Here is a 23,709-nt window from a genome sequence, read left to right on the forward strand (position 1 = left end):
TGGGGACTCTGAGTCTTTCATTGCCTTTGAACTATTTTACAACACTGTAAATTGTAGATAACCGATAGCAGTACAAAAGAATTCTCCTCTATAGATATGCAAATAAATTCTGTCCAGTGGAAGTTCAAAGACTTCCCTCCTCCACTGTGGAAGCAGCCAGTTTTGTGTCCATTTGCAAATTCATTTCAACATTCCTGATCTATAATCATGTCTGTTCTTTGGATACTCTTTTGAACTGGTTATAATATCTTACCAGTTCTCTCATTTATCTAATGAGTTAAGTAAAATCTTTGACTTGTTCATTTTATATTTGTTAAAAAATTATCCTTTAACATGAACTTAGGCTTTACAGTTAGTCAGTCATAGATCCCAATCTGAGTTTGACTATTTACCAGCTCTGTAACATTAGGTAAAACGTAACTTCTCTATTAATAATACCTGCCTCCTTAAATTGTTGTGGAATTATGTGACAAGTATTCTGAAACTTAGACACTCATTTTTGTTTGTTTGTTTTATGAATTAACAGAGCCAGTGTATCGAATGGCTACTGTGTAACAGCAATAAAGCAGACCCATTCAATCAACATACCCAGGAAGCACAATGAACGTGACTTCTCTTTTTTTGCACCTCTAAAGTTCCTGCCTTAAGGCTTATGATTCAACTACCTAATTAGGTCAAAATGTTTTCCAAAGCAATATAAATGAAACAGGCTTATGACTTTCAAATTCCAGTTAGGTCTATTTAATATGCAAAGGTTAATCAGCGAGTAATCTTTGCAATCATGTTTGTTCAGGAAGGCACCCATAATAGTCAATTTCATGTATTTCCTCTCTAAATAAGTTTTCCTAAAGTTCTTTCTCTAAAATGCAATTCTCATCTAGTGCACATTAACTATGAGTTCTTTTTCAGCAGATTAAGAACATAGGCTGTCCTCAAAAGATTAGTAATCCTTAGCCTTAATTCTAGCTCAAATCATGAATATAATTAAATCCTCCTACAATTATACTTTGCCTTTTACATTTAGAAATATTGCAACAAGTCCTCTTTTTTTGGAAACTGGAATAAATCATTAAATACTTTTTAAGTAGTAAAGAGCCAGTTGACAAAACTGAACACATTACTGTGTGGTTTACATGCCACTTATATAAACAGCCATTAATTCCAATCTGAGGTCCCATTCAAACTCCTTCAGAAATTAAGAAGATCTCTGGATTTTAGAAGATTTATTACCAATCTTCTTAACTTCTGGAGCAAAATTATTCCACCCCTCCCCCACTTCAACATTCGCCACCCATCTAGTTCATTCTATATTTAGATATATACAAGCAGTGCTTCCTAAATGAGAAACACGAGAGTCTCAACAAGCTCTGTGTAAAAGCAGTTTTGGAATACTGTGTATGATATCCCTCTTGGAGATTCACAAAACATTAGATTACCGAAGATTCTAAGAAGGCCTATAGCAAGGAAACCTGTTTAATGTTGTTAAGTCCAGTGTTTCCCAAATCTCATACATTACCTCACAGGAAGCTCCTCTTTGCCATCTTCTTCCAGCCACATTTGCCTTTTTTCATTCCATGTATGTGCTATCATAGAGCCTATATAAATGCTGTTTCCCAGTACACCCCCACTGGATCTTAACTCTGGCTCACATTAGAATCCCAAACCCAGTTCAAAGTGTATCAACTATCAGTATTTTGTTAAAGTATCCCAGGCGATTCATGTTCAGCCAACATTGAGAACCACTGTCTTGGGCTGTAAGCTTCAAGAAGGCAGGGCTTGCAGCTGATCTTCTTCACCATTATCATTCACATAGTAAGTAATAAAAAAAATTGTCAAGTAGAGGATGAAGGAATGAATGAATTTGCCAAATAAAGGGACGGATGAAAGAGAGGAGCAAGCAATGCTCCTTGGGAAACACTGCCTTATGGAAACTCACTGAGCAACTATATTGCTTGATACATATTTGTTTGTAGGTGTGGAGAGGTGGTTCTATTTTGGCATTTCATGAAGAGCTCAGTCCTTTTGGATTTCTTCCTACCGAGTGGTTCTAGATTAAACTACTTAGATTTCAGCTCAAAGTCCAGGGCAAAGCATGATCCTGGTCATACTCCGGGGCTGAGGGTTGCTGGCAAAGGGGACCTTGGGTGTTTTCTGCAGCCACCATTGATCTCATTTCTTTAGGGGCTTCTGAGCCACAGAGATTCATATGATGAACCCTCCATACCCAGACACCATAGTCACATTCAAAATTCTTTCCAGGGCCAGTTGAAATCACATCACCAATGTGAATGCTTTCTTTGCTCACTACATCTCACACTACTCTGTAGTTCCTCTGAACAACCAGTGCCCTTATTTGTCCATCATTACAAAGACGTAGCTCTGAGGGCCAGTGGTTTAGACTTTGGAGTCAGATAGTCTGGTTTCCAAATCCTTCCTTTACCATGTTCTAGCTGTCTAACCCTGTGCAAGTTATTCAACCTTTTCACATCTCAGTTTCTTCATCTATAAAAGGAGGATAATATAAAATGCTCCTGTTTCATAGAGTTGTGAGGATTAAATGAGATCACAAACGTAAAATATTTGGCACCATGTTTGGCACATGCTAAGCATTCAATTATTAGAAGCCATTATTATGTCTCTCTTTTGATAGTTATGATTTTTTATCTTGTTTGCTAGGTTTCATAGGTTTATATCTTAATGAAACTTCTTGGATTATAAACTCATTGAAAGCAGTGCTTTGATATTGTATGTTGTACATAGTTCGTTTTCAAAACATAACTTGGTTATTATAGATGGCTCCTAGGTGGGGAACATATTTGGTTTAGAATTCTCTTCCCTCTAGCTCTCACATCCCTAGATGAATGAAACTTTTAGCATATGAGAAGAGCTACCTCGATCTTTACAACTGGCCTGGACTCAAGGCAGAGACTCTCTGCTTACCTCTAAAGTCCTATCCCAAGAGGAATGTGCCCATCAAAGAATACATCTAATCAAGACTTGGGGTTTAAGCATACAAGAGAGGTATCTATCCTAAGGTCTGCATTACCTGAGACATCTGAGACAGACAGACTAAGATACCTCAGTGTCATGAGAGGTCAATGAGATGTCAGAGAACTTTTAAGATTGTCAGATAATTAGCACCTGAGAGGGGCCTATTTAACTTTTGTATCTTTCAGGTCCATATGAAAACCCCCAGGATGCTTTCCTCTCACTATTCACCATGTTTCTTTCTCCACCCAATTTTACAGAAGAACTTCTCTTACAAGAGGGCATGCAGCAGTGGCAGACCAGAATCACCTGAGGAATATTTAGCAAATACAAATGCCCAGATTTTATCCAAGACCAATTAAATTAGAATCTCTAGAGATGGGGTTGGATAGTAGTATGTCACAAAATGTCCTCAGGTGACTGTAATGTGCAGGTGGTATTGGCAATCACTAGCCAGAATGAGATGCTCCTCTGAATAGGAATCAACAAGCAGTGACAAACCTTCAGAGCACACCAATGTGCTAGATACCATAGAGGTTACAAAAACAACCAAAACTTCCCTCTGTCCTCAAGGTGTTTCCAGCTAATTGTAGAAGAAAACTTCCATCCAGAAAAAGATAAATAGCCAAAGGCCACAAGTGGTGGGTGTACAAGTGGGTCCGAAACTAAATGCTGCAGAAATTGAGAGGTGAGAAGCCCATGAAAGTTGTAATGACCAAAGGTTTCATGGCAGAAGAGAGAGGTAACTGAAGATTTAGAGGGATACAAAGTCAAGAAAGGCTGCCCTTGACTTTTTCATACCAACTTTGGACATGTTTTCAGAAATGTAGGGGCTGCTTGAAACACTCATATGTTTGTGGCCTAAATTTACAAGACACCACAAAACCTTTGTAAATACAATTTGTTATTTCTGTAAAATTTCAATTCTCAAAACAGCTCTTGAAAGTAATGCTATTGTTATTTTCAGTTTAAGAAACTGACACTTAGAAGAGATAAGTGACAGCTTTAAGAAAGTGTAGTACATCTGCAGGTACACATTAGACTTGAGGAAACAAGCAGGTAACTTCTGAGGAACTCATATTCAAGCCAGTTGTCAATTTTTCTCAACAAGTCAGTGCTCCTTTTGCCTTTTTGCTCTCTTCCTGGGTCACACAGGAAAGATAGATTTCCTCATAAGTAGTTAGGGAAAACTCTAGTGGCCTGATCCTCCGTCTAGCTGCCCACAGCCTCCTTCTTTGCACATAGTATTCAAATAAGTCCTTGACTACATCTGTTAGAAGCAGCAATTTCATTTCTACTCACTCCAACACAGTTTCTATGCTATCGGACCTAAGAGTCTTATACAGAAAAACAAAAGCATTGAAATCAATGTACATTTTATTTCCTGTCAAGAGTATCTGTTTTTACACATAGAGTTTGAGGTATCTAGAGTTTCATTTCTGAGAATCATACCTTTGTAACACTCTACTCAAAAGAAACTCATTAACTTTCCCTAACGGAAAAGTTAGAGGCATCACATGCTTATTTGAAGCTGGACTTTTATTCTAACAGAGGACACTGCATATCATATGCTGGTTGGCTTGAGATCCTTTTTGGGGGATCTGACTGAACATTGACCCCAATTACAGGCATTTATTTTGTGCTTCAGTGCTACTGTTTCAGAATAAAAACCAATCACTCAACCCTACAGAGAAGCTTTATAAACTTCCCCAGTGAGTCTATAGCTCATTTCTCTTTTTTTCATGGTCACTGAATTGATTTTTCTTTCTTGCTTGTACATAGCGTTCAATTATAGTGAACTGCAGAATCAGATGACGATCAGCTATCACAGAAACTACAGAACTGGAGGGGAAAATACAAATTTTTAAGCCTTATCCATTGATAAGATCCCAGACTGTGGCTTTCTCATCTGGAGAGCTTGTCATGGTTTTTGGGCTGCTCTGTCAGGTAGTTTTGATTTTGCCTCTTGTGAGAACATATCAATTGCCACTAAGAGTAATGTGTAAGTTGGTTTAATTTTCTATTTTGAGATATCTCTAAAATTTAAATGGCATAATGTTTTTCTCAGGGGTCCTCTGGAGTTGATCTTAAAATCAGGACATTAAAAATGAGTTAGCCTCCAGGAAAAGAAAAAAGTAAAACAAAGAAGCAGCATGGGCCCTGGTTACAGGATCCATCCAACACAGGAGAATGGCAAAAGATAAGAGCTGCACAGTTTCCCTTCTAGGAAACCAGTTCAAATGGAAATAGGAGGCCCAAATTGACTCTAGGAGGAAAGTCTCTAGAAAAAATGGAAATGAGAAATTATCTGATTGGTTGTATTTGTGATCTCTCTTGAAATGCTGGCTACCAGAGGATATAGAAAGACAAGTATAATTATGGAGAAAACCAAGTGAATACTTTTAAAAGATGCATGAATAACTCTAGGAAAGACAAAAATTATGATCAGGGAAGGAAATAAAATTATGTGCATGACTTTGCCGAGTAGTGAATTATATTTACATAGTTAAATAAAGTTAAACCTAAAGTTGATCCTTAAAAATATGCAGATAAATATCAAAATAAATAGAAAAGATGTTTGAAAGTGTTGCCTTTGGAGAGTGGGGTTAATGTTGCTTGGGGTAGGGAACAGCTGTCTTTTTTATATAAGCTACTTAGCACTATTTTACTTTTAGAACTTTGTATCTATATGGTTTTGATAAAAAGTTAAACATTTAAAAATATCATTTGTATTCCTAGCCCTTATTAGCACAAATACAGGCTTGGCATGCTTTCCCAGTGTTTTGTGGAGCAGTGCTAAAGGGGGTTGGCTTTTTAAGCACATGGATTAGAAGACTGTAGTGGGTTTGGTAGGATGGAGGAAAAGCATTAGGACTGGGCTTCTGTCTTGAAGGGTTCCACTCAAGTGTTATTAATAACCTCTGTTAGCATTGATCCCATTCTGATAAATAAGGAGAAAAACTTTGATAAACCTCACAGGGTTGAGTTCCTTGTGTTCATTTGGGATGCTGAGCTTCTCCTTACCATTACTGGCAATTAGCCCAAACATAATTCTCACTTTGAAAAACATTCCTCTGGGGCCTGGGTGTGTGTAGGGCTTGTGTTTAAATCCTGGATATGTCAGAGCCATCTTGCTGGATCTAAGGCCTTCAGATGAATATGAATATGAGAGGCTGAGGAACCAGAATACATGTCAAAAAAATGGACAAGAATTTACCTTGAACTCTTGTCTATGAGCAGAAATGCACCTTCTTATTTATCCTTAAAGCAATTTTTCTCACTTTGAAAAATAGGATTGATCCAAGGCCAGATGGTAAGTTTGGGCTAGTAATTACATTTGTTTACTTAAGTTTCAAAATCTTGTAACAGCTGGTTTTTGTAACATGGCTAATTATATGAATGCATCTATGTTCTGTCATGCCCTAGTCATTCAAACATAGCAAAAAATATTTCTAAGACTGGCAACTGGTCATCTGAGTTGAAGTATGTGATTTTTTTATGGTCTTAAATATACGGATTTTTTCATACTCAGGTCAAGATTTAAGGGAGAAACCCATTATAGTTTAGGCTTAGGTTAAGAAGGAACATGGTATGTGTTTGGGGAGAGAAAACTAACATTATTTAAGCATCTACTATGTACCAGGCACTTTACATACATTATTTCATTAATCCTCACAAAAGCCTGCATTATTCTTATTTGAAGGTTGAGATACAGAGAAGTCAAGCGACCTTTCTACTGCCTTTTAGCTAGGGTAAGTCGTGGAACTGGGATTTTACCAAGTTTTGCTAGCAATGAAAAAGGAGAGAGGTTGAGCAATTTCTATCAACAGAAACCCACTTACAAAACCACTTGTAAAACTTGCTAAAATGTAGAAACTGTGGGGCTCCACCTTTGATGTACTAAATCAGAATTTTTAGGAGAAAAGCCAATACCCTGTGACTTTTATGTACCCCAAAGTTTAAGAACCACTGCTATATTATAATTGTAAATTATGCTGTAATTATTTTGCAGAATACATGGTGTTATCCTGAGATTAAACTCCCTTGAAGATTAGCTCTGTTTTATTACCCACTATTTCTCAACCCCTATGGGTGCAGTCAGAATTTCTGAAAACTGTATACAGAAAATGTCAGAAGATTATATTTTAGACTCAAATTGTACCACAAAGAATTAGCATTTTCTTCTTAGACTAAGTTTCTGGAGTAGTCATACAAAACCGTGGTGGAGCAGGAAGAACAAGAGCTGAGAAATTTTCTGTGTATGCCTTCAAGGCAAGAACCATGACCGTGCTGCATCTGCTTACTGTGATTTCTTAACGATTGATACAAGTTTTAACTATACGTGCATAGATTTTTCCTCTACCCATTCTGATGGATTGATGGTGGTGTGCTAGTCTTTTTTTCTTTTTCTCTTTCTTTCTTTTGGTAGTCCTTATGCATCGTTTATGCCTTGAATAGCTCAGAATTTGAGAAGACTGAATGAATGTTCCCAGAATCCCTAGAAAGGTTATTAACAGAAATTTAATAAAAGATAAATATCAACAAAAATCAAGAGCTATACAAAATTAAGGAAACAGAGGAAAGGAGGAGAAACGAATGGGAGAGTTTGTATTGGCCCATTTTTTCCATAAACCCAAATAAATAGGCCATGCCCTATATATAACAGAGCAGAAATGACAGGACAAAAAGAGATGAGGGCAGTTTATGCTTTTCCTACTGTGTCTCTTCCCAAAAATAGAAACTTATTAATGTAGAAAGGTGGGAGGTATGGATTTGGACACCAGCGTGTGTTTTTTCTTTTATAATAATTCAGTGTATTTTAAAATAGAAGAGTATAAAGTCACCAGATTGAACTGGGATATTCATTTTGAGTTTAACAAATATTTATTGATTGTCCTCTATATTAAAGTCCTCTGAGTTCTGAAATATTGAATTCCTACTCCAGGAGTCAGGAGACACGAATTCTAGTCTCAGTTAGTTGATTGACTCCTAACTGGTCACTCATTTCCTCTGACCGTCAATCTCTTTCTCCGTAAAAGCAAGACAGATATTTCTGAGGTCCCTTCAAGCTCTGTGAGTCTGTGTCTGCATTAACAATTGTGCCACAAAGAGAGTCTGAAGTTTTTCTTTGGTGGATTAGGAGATTTGGGGCAAGGTTATTATAAGTTTGTTTAAATTGATGAAAAGTTACAATTTACCTAAAGATACTTAAAGCCAACATGGTAGTCATTATTTTTGGATATTTTCAGTTAATATGAATCTGGTAAAGGTCCCTAGTCAGCATCTTTTTGTTTCTGAGACAGTTGTTAAGTTAGTTGTTCTGCTGATAAAATCAAATGCTATTGTTTAAAGAGTAAAGTGGAGAGGAGAAAGTGGTAAAACATTTACATCCTGATCACCCTGAGGTGATATCTTCTGTGCATTCTATAGTATTCAAGTTATTTTTGAACAGCTTTATTGAGGTATAATTAATGTACAATAAACTGCACATACTTAAAGTGTATAATATTATAAGTTTTGACATATGAAATACGTCCACATGTTCAATATGACCTATGAATCCATCACCACAATAAAGACCCTGAGTGTGTAGTGCACTCTCGAAAGACTCCTTGTCATCCCTCCCTTCCACCTCTGCCCACAACACCCCCTCCTGCTCACCTGCCTGGCAACCAAAGATCTGCTTTCTGTTACTATACATTAGTTTGCATTTCCTAGGATTTTATATAAATAGAATTATATAGTATGCATTCTTTTTTGCATAGTGTCTTTCAAGCCAAGGAATTATGTTGAAATTCATTCATGTTTATACCTGTATCAAAAGTTCATTCATTTTATCATTAAATAGTGTTCCACTGTATGGATCTAAAATATTTTGTTTATCCATTCACCTATTGATGAACATTTGAGTTGATTTCAGTTCATGACTGTTACAAATACAGCTGTTATGGTCATCTGTATATGTGTCTTTATATGGACAAATGCTTTCATTTCTCTTGGGTAAATAAATACCAAGGTGTGGAACGGCTGGGTCATACGGCAGGCATATGTTTAACTTTATAAAGAACTTCCAAACTTTTTCCAAAGGGGTTGTTCCATTTAACATTGCCACCAGCAATGTGTGATCCCTTTATCATTATGAAATGATAGTGTTAGCATGGCATATCTTTTTCCATACTTTTACTTTCAACTTATTTATGTCTTTATATTTGAAATGGGTTTTCTAAAGGCTTTTGTATACTTGGGTCTTAATTTCTTATTCACTATGATACTCTCTGCCTTTTAATTGGGGTATTTAGGCTATTTACATATCACTGACTATTAGTATGACAAGATACAACTTCCTATATGATTTCTCTTTGCCCTATATGCTCTTTGTTCCCCTTTCTCTTTTTTTTCTCTTTTTTTCTGCCTTTTTGTGGATAAACTGAGTATTTTTTATTTCACTTTTTCTCTTTTGTTAGCTTATTAGCTAATAACTGTTCTGTTATTTTAGGAGATGCTTTAGGATTTATAGTACACAGGCATATCTCCTTATATTGACTTCACAGATACTGTGTTTTTACAAATCAGAGGTTTGTGGCAACCCTGAGTCAAGCAAGTCTTTTGGCGCCATTTTCCAACAGCATTTGCTCAACTCATGTCTCTGTCACATTTTGGTAATTTTCACAACATTTCAAACTTTTTCATTCTTAGTGTATTCGTTGTGGTGATCTGTGATCAGTGATCTTTGATGTTACTATTGTAATTGTTTTGGGATGACACGAACGATGCCTAGGTAAGCCAGCAAACTTAATTGATAAATGTTGTGTGTGTTCTGACTGCTTCACCGACCAGCTGTTCCCCCATCTTTCTCCCTCTCCTCAGGCCTCCCTATTCCCTGAGACACCACAATATTGAAATTAGGCCAATTGATAATCATTCAGTGAATGGTCTCTAAGTGTTCAAGTGAAAGGAAGAGTCACATGTCTTTCACTTTAAGTCAAAAGCTAGAAATGATTAAGCTTAGTGAGGAAGGTATGTCGAGAGTTGAGACAGGCTGAAAGGTAGGCATCTTGTGCCAAACAGTTAGCCAAGTTGTGAATGTAATGGAAAAGTTCTTGAAGGAAATGAAAAGTGCTACTCCAGTGAACACACAAATGATAAGAAAGCAAAAGAGACTTATTGCTGTTATGGAGAGAGTGTTAGTGGTCTGGATAGAACATCAAATCAGCCACAACATTCCCTTAAGCCAAAGCCTAATCCAGAGCAAGGCCCTAACTCTCTTCAATTCTGTGAAGGCTGAGAGAGGTGAGGAAGCTGCAGAAGAAAATTTTGAAGCTAGCAGAGATTGGTTCATGAGGTTTAACGAAAGAAGCTGCCTCCATAACATCAAAACGCAAGGTGAAGCAGCAAGTGCTGACGTGGAAGCTGCAGCAAGTTATCCAGAAGATCTAGCTAACATAATTAATGAAGGTGGCTACACTAAACAACAGATTTTCAATGTAGATGAAACAGCCTTCTATTGAAAGAAGACGCCGTCTAGGACTTTCATAGCTAGAGAGGAGAAGTCAATGCCTGGCATCAAAGCTTCAAAGGACAGGCTGACTCTTGTTAGGGTCTAATGTAGTTACTGACTTTAAGCTGAAGTCAATGCTCATTTATCACTCTGAAAATCCTGAGTTCCTTGAGAATTATGCTAAATCTACTCTGTCTGTGCTCTATAAATGGATAAACAAAGCCTGGATGGCAGCATATCTGTTTACAACATGGTTTACTGAATATTTTAAGCCCACTGTTGAGACCTACCACTCAGAAAAAAATATTCCTTTCAAAATATTACTGCTCATTGACAATGCACCTGGTCACCCAAGAGTTCTGATGGAAATGTACAACAAGATTAATGTTGTTTTCATGCCTGCTAACACAACATCCATTCTGCAGGCAATGAATCAAGAAATAATTTCGACTTTTAAGTCTTATTACTTAAGAAATACATATCGTAAGGCTATAGCTGCCGCAGATAGTGATTCCTCTGATAGATCTGGGCAAAGTAAATTGAGAACCTTCTGAAAAGGATTCACCATTCTAGAGTCCATTAAGAACATTTGTGATTCATGGGAAGAGGTCAAAATATCAACATTACTGGAGTTTAAAAAAAGTTGATTCCAACCCTCATGGATAACTTTGAGGAGTTCAAGACTTTAGTGGAGAAAGTAATTGATTATGTGGCAGAAATAGCAAGATAACTAGAATTAGAAGTGGAGCCTGAAGATGTAACTGAATTGCTGCAATCTCATGATAAAACTATAATGGACTAGGAGTTGCTTCTTATGGATGTGCAAAGAAGGTGGTTTCTTGAGATGGAATCTACTCCTGGTGAAGATGCTGTGAAGACTGTTGAAGTGACAACAAAGGATTTAGACTATCACATAAACTTAGTTGATAAAGCAGCAGCAGAGTTTGAGAGGATTGACTCCAATTTTGAAAGAAGTTCTACTGGGGGTAAAATGTTATCAAACAGCATCACATGCTACAGTGAAATCATTCATGAAAGGAAGAGCCAATCAATGCGGCAAACTTCTTTATTGTCTTATTTTAAGAAATTGCCACAGCCACCTGAACCTTCAGCAACCACTACGCTGATCAGTCAGCAGCCGTCAACATCGAGGCAACACCCTCGACTAGCAAAAAGATTAAGACTCACTGAAGGCTCAGGTGATGGTTAGCATTTTTTAGTAATAAAGTATTTTTTAATTCAGGTATGTACATTGATTTCTTAGACATGATGCTATTCCACACTTTATAGACTACAGTATAGTTAAAACACAACTTTTCTACCCACCAAGAAACCAAAACATTCATGTGACTTTCTTTATTGTGATATTTGCTTTATTGCAGGGGTCTAGAACCAAACCCGCAATATCTCCGAGGTATGCCTGTACACTTAACTTATCACAGCCTCCCTTCAAGTGATAATATATCATTTTAAGTGATATTATAAAGACCTTACAATGGTTTATTTCCATTTTTTCCCCTCTTGGTCTTTGGGCTATTACTGCATACATCTTACTTCCGCATATCTTATAAACCCTACATCCCATTGTTATTAATTTTACTTATGCAGTCCATTATCTATTACTTAAATAATAAAAAACAAATCTTTACTGCCTTTGTGTAGATCCAAATTTCCACTGATATTATTTTCCTTTTGCCTGAAGGACTTCTTAAAACACTTCTTGTAGTACAAGACTGCTGATAAATTCTTTCAGCCTTTGGATGGTGAAAAAAGCCTTCTGTCACATTTTTTTGGAAAGATATTTTCACTGAGTATAGAATTCCAGATAGATAGAGTTTTTTGCTCTTTCAGAACTTTAAAAATGTTGCTTCATTGTGTTTCCACTTGCATTGTTTTTGACAAGAAATCTGTTGTCATCCTTATCTTTGTTCCTCTGTATATAATATAACATTTTTCTATGGCTGCTTATGAAATTTTTTCATTATCACTGGTTTTGGGCAATTTATGATGTACCTTAGTGTAGCATTCTTTTTGTTTTTCCTTCCCAAAGCGCCAGTGCATGGTTGTATATCCTAGTTGTAAGTCATTCTAGTTCTTCTATTTGAGCTGCCACCAAAGCATGGCACCTGACAGACAGGTGGTGTAGTTCCACGACTGGGAAGTGAACCTGGGCCACTGAAGCAGTGAGCACCACACTTTAACCACTAGGCCATCAGCATTGGCTCAGTGTAATATTCTTTACATTTATTGTTCTTGAGGCTTTTGAGCTTCATGAAGGTTTATAGTTTGCATAAATTTGAAAAGTTTTTGGCCACCATTTCTTCATCTTTTTCTGGTTCCCACTTTCCTTTGGGAACTCCAATTACACATATATTACGTCACTTGAAGTTGTACCACAGTTCACTGATTTTTATGTTCTTTTTAATTTTTTAGTCTTTTTTTCTGTCTGTGTTTCATTTTGAATAGCATCCATTGCTATGTCTTCAGGTTCATATCTTTTCAACTAGATTTTATTTCTAGGATTTATTTTTGGGTTTTTGTCTCTAGAAGTTTGATATGGGTCTTTTAAAAATATCTTTCTCTCCTTATTGAGCATGTTTAATTTTTCCTTTAGCTTTTTGAACATATGAAATACAGTATAATAATTTTCCAATGTCCTTGTCAGCTAATTCCAGTATCTGTCAGTTCTGGGTCAGTTTTGTCTGATTGATTTTTCTCCTCATTATATGTGGTATTTTCCCGCTCCTTTGCATGCCTGGAGATTTTTGATTGGATGCAAGATATTGTGCATTTTACTTTGTTGGGTGCTGGATATTTTTGTATTTCTATAACTATTCCTGGGTTTTGTTCTGGGACACAGTTAAGTAATTTGGAAATAGTTTGATCTTTCTGCCACTGTTTTTAAGATTTATTAGGCAAGACTTGAGCAGTGTTTTGTCTATGTCTAATTATTCTCCACTACTGAGGCAAGACTCCTCTGAGTATTCTATCGAGTGGTTTATGAATTATGAGGTTTTCCTCCCTATCAGGGTATTGCTCTAGTCCTATCCTCTAGTTGACCCCCGTAGTCCTGGCTCTATGTGGGAGCCAAACACTGCTGTCTTTCATCTTTTTGAGTATTTCTTTCCCCAGCCTTAGACAGTTTCTGCACATGTTTTCCCTGATCATTATTTGGCGGAATACTTGAGGAGGACCCTCTGCCAATCTCCAGAGTACTCTCTCTTTGCAGACCTCGCTTCTCCAGTACTCTGTCTGCAAACTCTAAGTGCCTTGGTCTCTCCAGATTCTCAGTTCCATCTTCTCAACTCAAGGATTTTTCCAAGCTCTGCCTGTGTTCCTCTTCAGTGTGCAATGCCTGGAAACTCTCTCGAAGCAACAAGTTTTGGCAATCATAGGGTTTCTTCATTTGTTTGCCAGCTCTTAAGGATCACTGTCCTTCATTGCCTGATATCCAATATCGTGAAAATCATTTCCTCATTTACTTTGATTCTTTAGTTGTTTCAGGCAAGAGGATAAACTCAATTCCCGTAACTTCTTCTTAGCCAGGACCAGAAGTCTTCTCCACTTTTGTTTAAAGAGTAACTTAACAACACTAAATAGAGGAGAAGGTGAGAGCACAGAAATCACTAAGAAAAAAAACTTCTACAGCATTTTGGGGAAAGGAATAACCCTAATGAATCTGTTTAAGCAAATGTTTATTTAAATGTATAAATTAAATAAGCTATAAAAGGCTTTTAAAATCCATCTTGCAGAAAGGCTTAAGAGTATCAAGAAATATATCATTTACAAGCATGCCAATAACATTATTTTTATATATTCTCAATGCAAAATATAACAGTGAAAATATCATCCCAGTCATAAAACTCTACGTAGTTTTAGAACACATGACTATTTTCTCTGCCCCAACTTGGCTGTGCTGATTCATTTACTATGCATTGGGTAACTTGCATCTAAAGGCGCTATAGACGGCATTGAGGTTTTGAATGCCTTCACATGAGCCTCAGGACTCATCTTTGCAGGATGACGCAAGTGATCATTACTGTTGATGAATTTTAAATAGAACAATCATTTTGATTGCTCTGCTTAAGTCTGACTCAGTAAGGCAGCAAAAGCATTTCCCCCATCATACACAACAAATCTCAGAATTCTAACAGACATTTCCAAGGGAAAATGTGAAAAATGTCCAGGCTTTCACACGTTACTACCAGGCCAATGTGACTCCTTTTTCTTTTGTCATGGTCTGTGGGCATTAAATGGAAAGGGAGAATAGAGTACTAGAGAATAAAGTTAGAGAGATTAAAATCAAACCTCAAACTTGGTAATTGGCTCTTATACTTCCTCTCTTTCTTTTATATTTTACTTTCATTATCCTTTCCCTTTTGTGAATTCTTTTTTTCAGCTTTTAAAAATTATTCATGGTACCTCAAATTCTTTAGGAAATGAATGGGCAATAATACATTCAGTACATGTAAACAGCGTTCTAGTCAATTACAGCGGGTGGCTGACCTGCTTGGAGGGCAGACACTTCACATATTCAGCAAGTAGAGAATCAGTTATAGCCTGATATGATGCTACAATTGGAAAGACCTTAGTGATTACATGGTCCAGGGATTGGCAAGACTTTGGCATGAAGGCTATCATTCCTTTATCCTGTACTTATGGCTAATTTATCACAAAACATTCTCTCATTGCATCAAGATTCATCTCAGCTGTCTCAACTAAGTACCCTAGGCAGTCACTACCAATCACTAAAAGTAGGACTATCAAATAAATCCTATTTGCAACTCAGGGTCTAGTCCATTCTCTTAATTTTATAGATATGGGACTGAGGCTTCTAATCAGCTGCAAGGCTCAGATTGGAGCCAAGTCCCTAATTCTGAGCACAGTCATTCCAGAATGTCTCCATACTCCTAGAAGGCTAACTATTTTTGTATGAATACATGATGACAAAGCAGATGTGTAGACACAGAACGACAGAGGTGTCCTGGAAAGAAAGATTAAGAGACCTTCATCCTGTTCTGTTTATTGCCAATCTGAGCCCAGGTATGAAATGGAAAACTTTACCAAAAGAACAAAAAGATTTTCAACTGATTTAGAAACTAATCATGTTTGTCAAGCAACCCGGAAGAAAAGGGTAGCATGAGATTTTTGTTTGTTTATTTTGGTTTTGCCTATCCCGCTTTATAGAGAGCCAGGGAAGAAGAATATCCACATAAAACTATTTCAGGGTCATTGAAAGTCTCCACTCACTTCAAAATTCTTCTCCTATTGTTAGTTCCTAATACATGAAGTTCCTTTAGTAGATATATAGCCTGTCGGTAACCACTGAGTGATTACACTGAAAAACAAATTCTTGTAGAGAGAAGGAATTCATTGATTAGGGTGTCAATAAATAGCAACAGGGCTGGCCCTGTGACATAATGGTTAAGTCCTGTGCGCTCCACTTTGGCAGCCTGGGTTTGCGGGTTCAGATCCCTGGCATAGATCTATACCACTGTCAAGCCATGCTGTGGCAGTGACTCACATACAAACTAGAGGAAGATTGGCACAGATGCTAGCTCAGGGCTAATCTTCCTCAAGCAAAAAAAGAGGAAGATTGGCAACAGATGTTAGTTCAGAGTGAATCTTCCTCACTGAAAAAAAAAGTAAAACAGATTATCTTCTAAGAACAGTTTGTGATAAAGAGGGAAAGATGAAAAAAAGAAAAGAAAAAGTCCATAGCAAGAGAGAAGATGTGGAAAAAGGAGGCTGGGCCACCACAAGGTAGTTTTTTCATAATATTGAGGACAAGTGAGGATTTGGTGAGTTGCCCAAGGTCTTTCAGGTGAAATTGAATTTTGAATCCTGCATCCCTTGACATGATTCACATTACACTTTACTGCATTGCACTTAGCCCTGACCATTCCTCAGAGATCCTCTTCATGACTAAAAATTATCTATCACCCAAAGCTCCAGATCATCACTAATATTAAGTGAACAGTTACTATCTGCTAGGCTATATGGTTACTGCTTCTCATATGTATTACCTCACTTAGTACTCACAGGTAACTTATACAGTACATTCTTTTATTACCTCCACTTTACAGATAAGAAAACTGAGTCTTAGAGGCCGGCCCAGCGGCATAGTGGTTAAGTTCACATGCTCCGCTTTGGCAGCCCAAGGTTGCAGGTTCAGATCCCGGGTGCAGACCTACACAATTGCTCATCAAGCCATGCTGTGGCGGCATGCCACATACAAAATAGAGGAATATTGGCACAGATGTTACCTCAGGGACAGTCTTCCTGATCAAAAAGAAAAAAAGAAAAGAAAAGAAAACAGAGTCTTAGAAAAGTTAAGTAATTTGTCTAGGGACTTCTGGCTAGAAAGTGACAGAGCAGCGATTTGAAGCACAATCTGTCTGATTACAAGCCAAACTTCTAATCACTACACAAATCTGCTTCCAGTTTTACCAGAACCAAATAGAGGAATCTTAGCCTTGTTTTATATGTTCTTCAGAATTAAGAATGAAATTTTGGGACACTATATAAGAATTCTAAAGAATTCATATTCTTTCTCCACTTTTGCTAAAAATCAACAAAAAATGTAAAAGGATATCTGATGTAAGATTGTGAGACAACTAACTGCAGAAATCAATCACCAAACCAAGGCCCTTGATTAAAACTGAACTTTTTATACTTTAAAAAATCTCTGCTCAATGATACAGTTGAATGTTGAATATTATATCTGTTTTTACACACACATCTATTTCCACACACAAGTATGAAGCAAAAAATATACAACAAAGCTTCACAGCCCAAAGCCTCCTCCCAGAATGGCATGTGAGCCTCTTCCTGGCTAGTTGAATGGGCCAAATTCAGCCTGGGAGCTTTTTAAAGGCTGAGGACGACATGCAGCTAAATGTTTGTTTCACTGAGGCTAAAGTCTTTGGGAGACCGGTTGTGATTTTCTTTAAATGGAAGTTTAACAGGTCAGTTGTTAGAAAAACAGAGGAAGTCAGAGAAATCTAGATGCAATGAAGAGCAGAGTTTGGAAATAAAGACTTGGAACCTGGGGACCTACCTGTTGGAAGAATTAGTGTTATTTTCACTTGTCTGAAGGAAAGGTCAGCAACTTTGAAAATTGAGTGAGTATCAATATAGGAAAGATTTTGAGAAATGTGCCCAAGCCTTTACCCAGAAAATCCTCTTTGGTAGAAGAATCAGAAACTTGCTAATAAGTATTAAAATTGTCTCTATTAAGTGCCATGAAAGCAAACCAAAACCAAAGCCAAAAAATGAACTTTCTGCCAGGTACCCATATAATACAAATCAGTATAATATAAGATGCTTGCCTTGAAAAGGTGTAAAATATATATGTACCTATAACAAACATGAAAGGGTAAAATAATAAAAGGTGCTGTATGCTAAGTGCCAAATATCTAAGCCAACTAATAATGGTCACTTGAGTTCTGAGGAAGAATCAGAGACAGGTGAGAGGGGAATGCGCCAAGGAACCTAACCCATCGTTTTATTTTGCCTGAGAGGAAATAAGAATCGACAAGAACTTATCTGCCTAAAGCTTAAACAGCTACAGCAGTTCCTCGCTGAGCTGAAATCTCCTGAATCCCTGGTCCAAGGCATCTGCCAGCACATGAGGCTGTCAGGGAGAGACTCGTGAAGCAGTAAGAATTAAGCTCACCTTTGTAGGGAGGATAGGGATTGTGACATTTTGTTGTTTTCTTGGGCTTTGCTTACTGAAGTCTGCTAAATCTAAGTCAACCACGCCACCTTCAACAGTTGATTGAAAATGAGAAGTTTGACTAATGTCTATTGTTGGACTTGTACGGACCTGAAATGAGTCACAGATACTTCGTTCATCAAAATGTCATTCTTTCAAAAAACATTTATTTGAACATCTACTGAGTCTGGGAATTTGCTAAGTTTTGAGGATGCAAATGTAGAAAGATACGATCACTGAATTCAAGGAGTTCAGAGCTTTCTGAAATCATGGAACGATTATGCCATAAGTAATTATAATACTAAGGGTAATTGTTATCATGGACATAAATACACAATGCAGTGCAAGCATCAGAAGAGGGTTTCCTGTCTTAGTCTGCTGGGGCTGCTATAACAGAATACAGGAGACTGGGTGGTTTATTTCTCACAGTTCTGGAGGCTGGGAACTACAAGATCAAGGTGCCAGCAGATTTGGTGTCTGGTGAGTGCCCACTCCCTGCTTTATAGAAGCCGTCTTCTTGCTGTGTCCTGACATGGCAGAAGGGACAAGGGAGGTCTTGGAGTCTCTTTTATAAGGGCACTAACCTCATTCATGAGTGCTCTGCCCTCCTGACCTAATGACCTCCCAAAGGCTCCAGCTTCAAATACCAAAACATTAGGGATCAGGATTTCAAAATATGAATCTTGGGGGGGGTACAACATTCATTCTGTAGCAGTTTCTAAGTCTTCCAGCACAGTCTGGGAAAGCAAGAATGTCCATGGAAGGTTTAGGTAGAGCATGTCTCTGTTTCTCTGTTCTGGGCTGCACTCCAAGGAAGATGAAATCACATGGGGTAGAGAGTGAAGTTACCACCCACAAAAAGGCATTACTGAGTAACTCTGGAAGCTGGTAGGATATTCTTGTCTATGGGGGAAATATTAAGCCCTAAATCTCTAATTACACAGAAATTTAAATATGTAAATTGAATGATCCCAGGCCTCTCTCTGTGAATTCATATAAAATCACTTAATATTAATATCTCTTATCATTTATTCCAAGCTGATACTGCTAATGCAGGACTTCTGGTTCCTTGCAAGATTCCTCAAAAAGGTGAGAGAAATGTGTGGAATTAGATACTGGTGATGGTTGCACAACATTATGAATACACTGAAAGCCACAAGTGTATCCTTCAAAATGATTAAAATGATGAATTTTATCTCAAAAAAAAAGATTACCCCAAAATATCCCCAAAATTCCTCAAAGGAGTTTTACAAATGCTTACAAAACCAGTACAAGGCTCATATTTCTGGCTTTTACTACATACCACTTCTTTTTAAATTTTAAAAGATCTATATAATAAAATATTTCAAACATGCAGAAAAATGCACAGAATATTCACCATCCAAAATCATATCACCATCCAGAATCAAGAAATACTAACATTTTGCCATATTCAGATTTTTACTTCAGATTATTTTCATAAAACTGAGAAGTAACATACAGTTGAGGACTTTTCCCATCTCATTCTCCTCTCTCTCCAAAGACAGCTTTTCTTCTGAAGCCATTATGATTCCTTTCTGTAACACATTTAAAAATATTTACCACTCATATATTTTTCCATAAATTGTACACAATATTATTTCATGAGCTTAAATTTGATAAATAAATGGTATTACTGCATAGAAATTTTTATCCCACATTATGTTTTCAGGATTTTTGTTCAAACATGTAAACGTGTTTAATTCACTTTAACTGCTGTATACTATTCCATCATATGTATATACTACAATTATTTATCCATCCCCTATTGACAGTCATGTAGGTTGCTTCCAAATATTTACTATTACAAAAAGGATAGCACTGATCATTGTTGTTCATATCACCATGTGCACATTTCTATGAATTTCTCAAAGATATATATAAGAAATAAAATTTATAAGATATTACCAAATTCCTCTTCAAAGAGATTATTTCCTCATATCTTCCCCACCTTTGTCATGTTTGCTCTCCTTATTTTTGTTTCCCTCATGGATGAGAAATAGCATCTTCTCGTTTGCACGTCATTAATTATTAGTGAATTTGACCATCTTTTCTTAAGGTTTTTAACCATTCGTGTTTCTTTCTCTGCAAATTTGCAGTTCATACCTTTTGCTAGTTTTCTTTTTTTTTGACGGCACTAGCTTGGGAAAAGTCATATTTATTTGGGAGAACTATATGTTTTTAAAAAGCCAGACTAAATATTGAATGCAAAATATATGAAACTATGATCAAGTACTCTCTCTTCTCTCCCCTGCCCAAAATAAAACATTGTATTTTAATTGATCGAAACACTATTATTGAAGTACAATTTAATGTTAAAGTGGTTGTATGAAGACGGTATTTCAGGACATTTTCAATATCCACTTTCCTTCTGCTGCACTGGGATTGCTAAATGGTCACAACAGGAAAAGCTTTCAAAGTTGTGGTAGCTTTCTTGCAAAACCAAGAGACACACCACTTTTTACAACAGGGAGCTACATGCAGCAAGTTTGTCCAATACTGGCTTGAAGTTCTTCTACAGGCTTCTGTGTTCTCTAACGGGAAATAATCCTTCATCAAGGAGATCAGTTGTCCTTACTTTTTCTTTATCTTATGCCTTTATGTGTAATTTATTAGGAAAAGTTTTAGGTGTCGAAGATGCATTTTCCCCTGGTTTTTATTCTAGCAAAAGGTAGGGGTTGGCTTTCATTTTTTCCATGTTTACTTTGCCTTTAATTTCATCAGTGTCCTTTGGCCAGTTTTCTATCTGTCGTTTGTCTTTCTCTCACTAATTCGTGTAAGTTCTTTATAGTCTGAGTTCCACTCCTCTGCTGACTTTACATCTCCAAGCTTGAGGCATATAATCAAAAATTTTTAATTTATATAAAATCTAGTTTGTCAATCTCTTCTTTATGGTTTCAATCTTTATCAATCTCTTCTTTATGGTTTCAATCTTTACATCTTGCTTAAGAAATTCTGTCCTGCCTTGTCACAAAGACATTCTTCTATATTTTATTAATAATTTTACTTTTTTGCTTTTTACATTTGGGTATTTATTCCTCATGGATAGTTTTTGGAAAGAGACCTAATTTTTTTTCTCATCTAAATAGACAACTGTCAGGGCAAGTGTTACTAAACAGTGCATTTTTTTCCAATTTAGTATAATGTAATCTCTCATATACAACAAGTTCTTTTTCTGCACTCTTTCTGTTTCATGTATCTATTCATTTATCCTGAAGTCACCACCAGGCTATCTTAAGTACTATAGCTTTATAATAAACAGGTTTTGATATCTGAAAGAAAAAGTCCTCAGTTACAGTTGGATTCCTGGGGAAGGAAAATCCTGAGATAGATACTACATGCAGGATGTTTATTAGGGACTTTTCTGGGGATTAAAACATGTGGAAAGGAAAGGAAGGAAGCTGAATGGGCAGAAGGAGAAGTTAAGCTGTAATGCACTCCCAATGAAGGTCACAGCCTACCTCACAGGGAGCTCCGGGGCTGGGACAGCCTTTCAGAGTTGTTCCAAGGTGGGACAAAGGGCTAGCTACGCCTTTATACCCGTATTGTTTAGTAAACCTCCCTGGAAAAGGGGCATGGCCTTGGGCTGGATGGATCTTTTCAACTGAGGCAATTATCTGAAGGTAGCTGACAATCAAGGAGTGTCTGTCAGCAGCACTCTCAGCATCCGAGGCATGAATTCCTTCATTGCCAAAGAGTGATCTGTGTGGCACATCACATCCTCCCTTTTTTTCTTATTCAAAATTACTTCGACTATTTTTGGCTCTTTACTGTCAATGTGAATTTTACAATCATCTCATAAAATTCCACAAAAACAAAACACCACTTATTTGGGTATAATTGGAATTGAGAATGCATAAATTATTTGTGAGGAGATGACATTTATGATATTGAGCTTCCCCATTCGTTGACTATGGTCTTTATACTTCTTTAAGTCTTTTATGTCCTGCAATAATATTTTATCATATTTTCCATAATGGTCTTGCACATCATTTGTTAGAGTTATTCCTAGGTATGTCAGAGTTTTTGTTGCTGTTTCAATTGTAATTGTTATTATTATTACATTTTTTAAATTGTTTGAAGTGGTATATAGAAATTCAACTGATTCTTCTATCTTGATCTTATACATGGCAACCGTGATGAACTCTTATGATTTCTGTTTGTCCGTAAATTCACTTGGAATTTTCATGTAGAGAAAAATATCATCAGGGGTATTTCTTTTTTCTTAGCTAGCTATGACAGTAAAATGCAACCCTGAATAGATGCAGTAATAGCGGCATTCTTATTCTTATTTAAAGAAAATACTAAATAATCTTAATAAAGTTAAGAAAGTTCCCTTCCTAAAAGGACTTTTTAAATCAATGCACTAAACATTTTAGAGATACGATATTAATAAGTTAATATTGATGAAGTAGGCACGATTATCATCTAATTTTACCAATGAGAAAATTGAGGGAAGTAACTTGTCCGAGACCACACTGTTAGTAAATGTTAGAACTGGGATTTGAACACGGAAGTCTGTCTTCAGAGTACATGTTCTTAACTGCAACACTTAAGGCCTCTCTCTCAAGCTCTCTAGCAAGCTCACCCTACTTCCTCAACTTTCAATACTATTTCCTAGTATTTTATTTCTACCTTATTTTAATTTTGTCCCCAAATTTTCTTTTTTACCCAGAGTCCCAAACTAATGACAAGATTCCTTGCCACTTCTAGACTCAAATTTTACAGAGGGGGCAAACCTTTTGGCATCCTATCTTTTGAGATTTGTGCAAGAATCTCAGTTCCAGCTCTCAGCCTTTGACAGGGGCAAGGCTACATTTCTGATACCCTTGCTTGGGCACTAAAACCCAATTTTCTGGCCATTAGGATTATATTTTGGGAACAATATCCCATTGGTCAGTTGTCATAGCATTTGCTCACGTGCTTACTATCCTGTTTTCATGTTTCTTTTTAACACCTAATAGTTTTATTTTTGATTACACTTCATAATAATGTTTTGTTATATTTTTACCCACCATTTCTATGTGTTTGGAGTCATGGAGGTGGGAGGGAAGGGAGGGCCCCTCAGTATCGTCTCAGTCCCAATGTTGCTGGAATTTCCACCTCTTGTTTTGTCACTTCTAAGCTCTTCTTAGCACTTCCCTGGCCTCTGCCTCCAGTCACTTTGCTAAACTGGCTGAGTCACTCCAAATTTACTTAAAGATGCACAGCTTTGCAGTTGCTTCTGAAGCCAGAGGGAGAAGGTTCTCTCTTCTGTGTGACACTTAGGTGCTGGTAGAGGAACAAAACAGGTTCCTGGGCCTAAAGATGACTCAGTTTACTCTCCACTGGAGTAGGTTTCAGCTACTATTCTGTACGCTGACACACTGCTCCTCTCCTACCCTCAGGCCCTGTTGCTGAACCTCATTGAACCAGATTTTTCTTATCAAATGATGAATTGGATGTCAGTGGCCCCATCATCCTTTCCAGTCATACTTCTGCTGGCACC

At 37.0% G+C, this 23,709-nt stretch overlaps 1 long non-coding RNA gene across 1 annotated transcript in view; it reads right to left on the reverse strand.

Annotated features, from left to right (window-relative positions):
- LOC139082076 (uncharacterized) overlaps positions 1-23,709 on the reverse strand; it is a 141,655-nt gene that overhangs the window by 99,548 nt on the left and 18,398 nt on the right. The window contains exon 2 of the long non-coding RNA XR_011537788.1: positions 19,684-19,759. This is a non-coding gene — a long non-coding RNA (uncharacterized lncRNA). The remainder of the gene's footprint in view (positions 1-19,683; positions 19,760-23,709) is intronic.

The sequence above is a fragment of the Equus przewalskii genome, chromosome 1 (assembly GCF_037783145.1).
Source record: "Equus przewalskii isolate Varuska chromosome 1, EquPr2, whole genome shotgun sequence".
Classification (NCBI taxonomy): domain Eukaryota; kingdom Metazoa; phylum Chordata; class Mammalia; order Perissodactyla; family Equidae; genus Equus; species Equus przewalskii.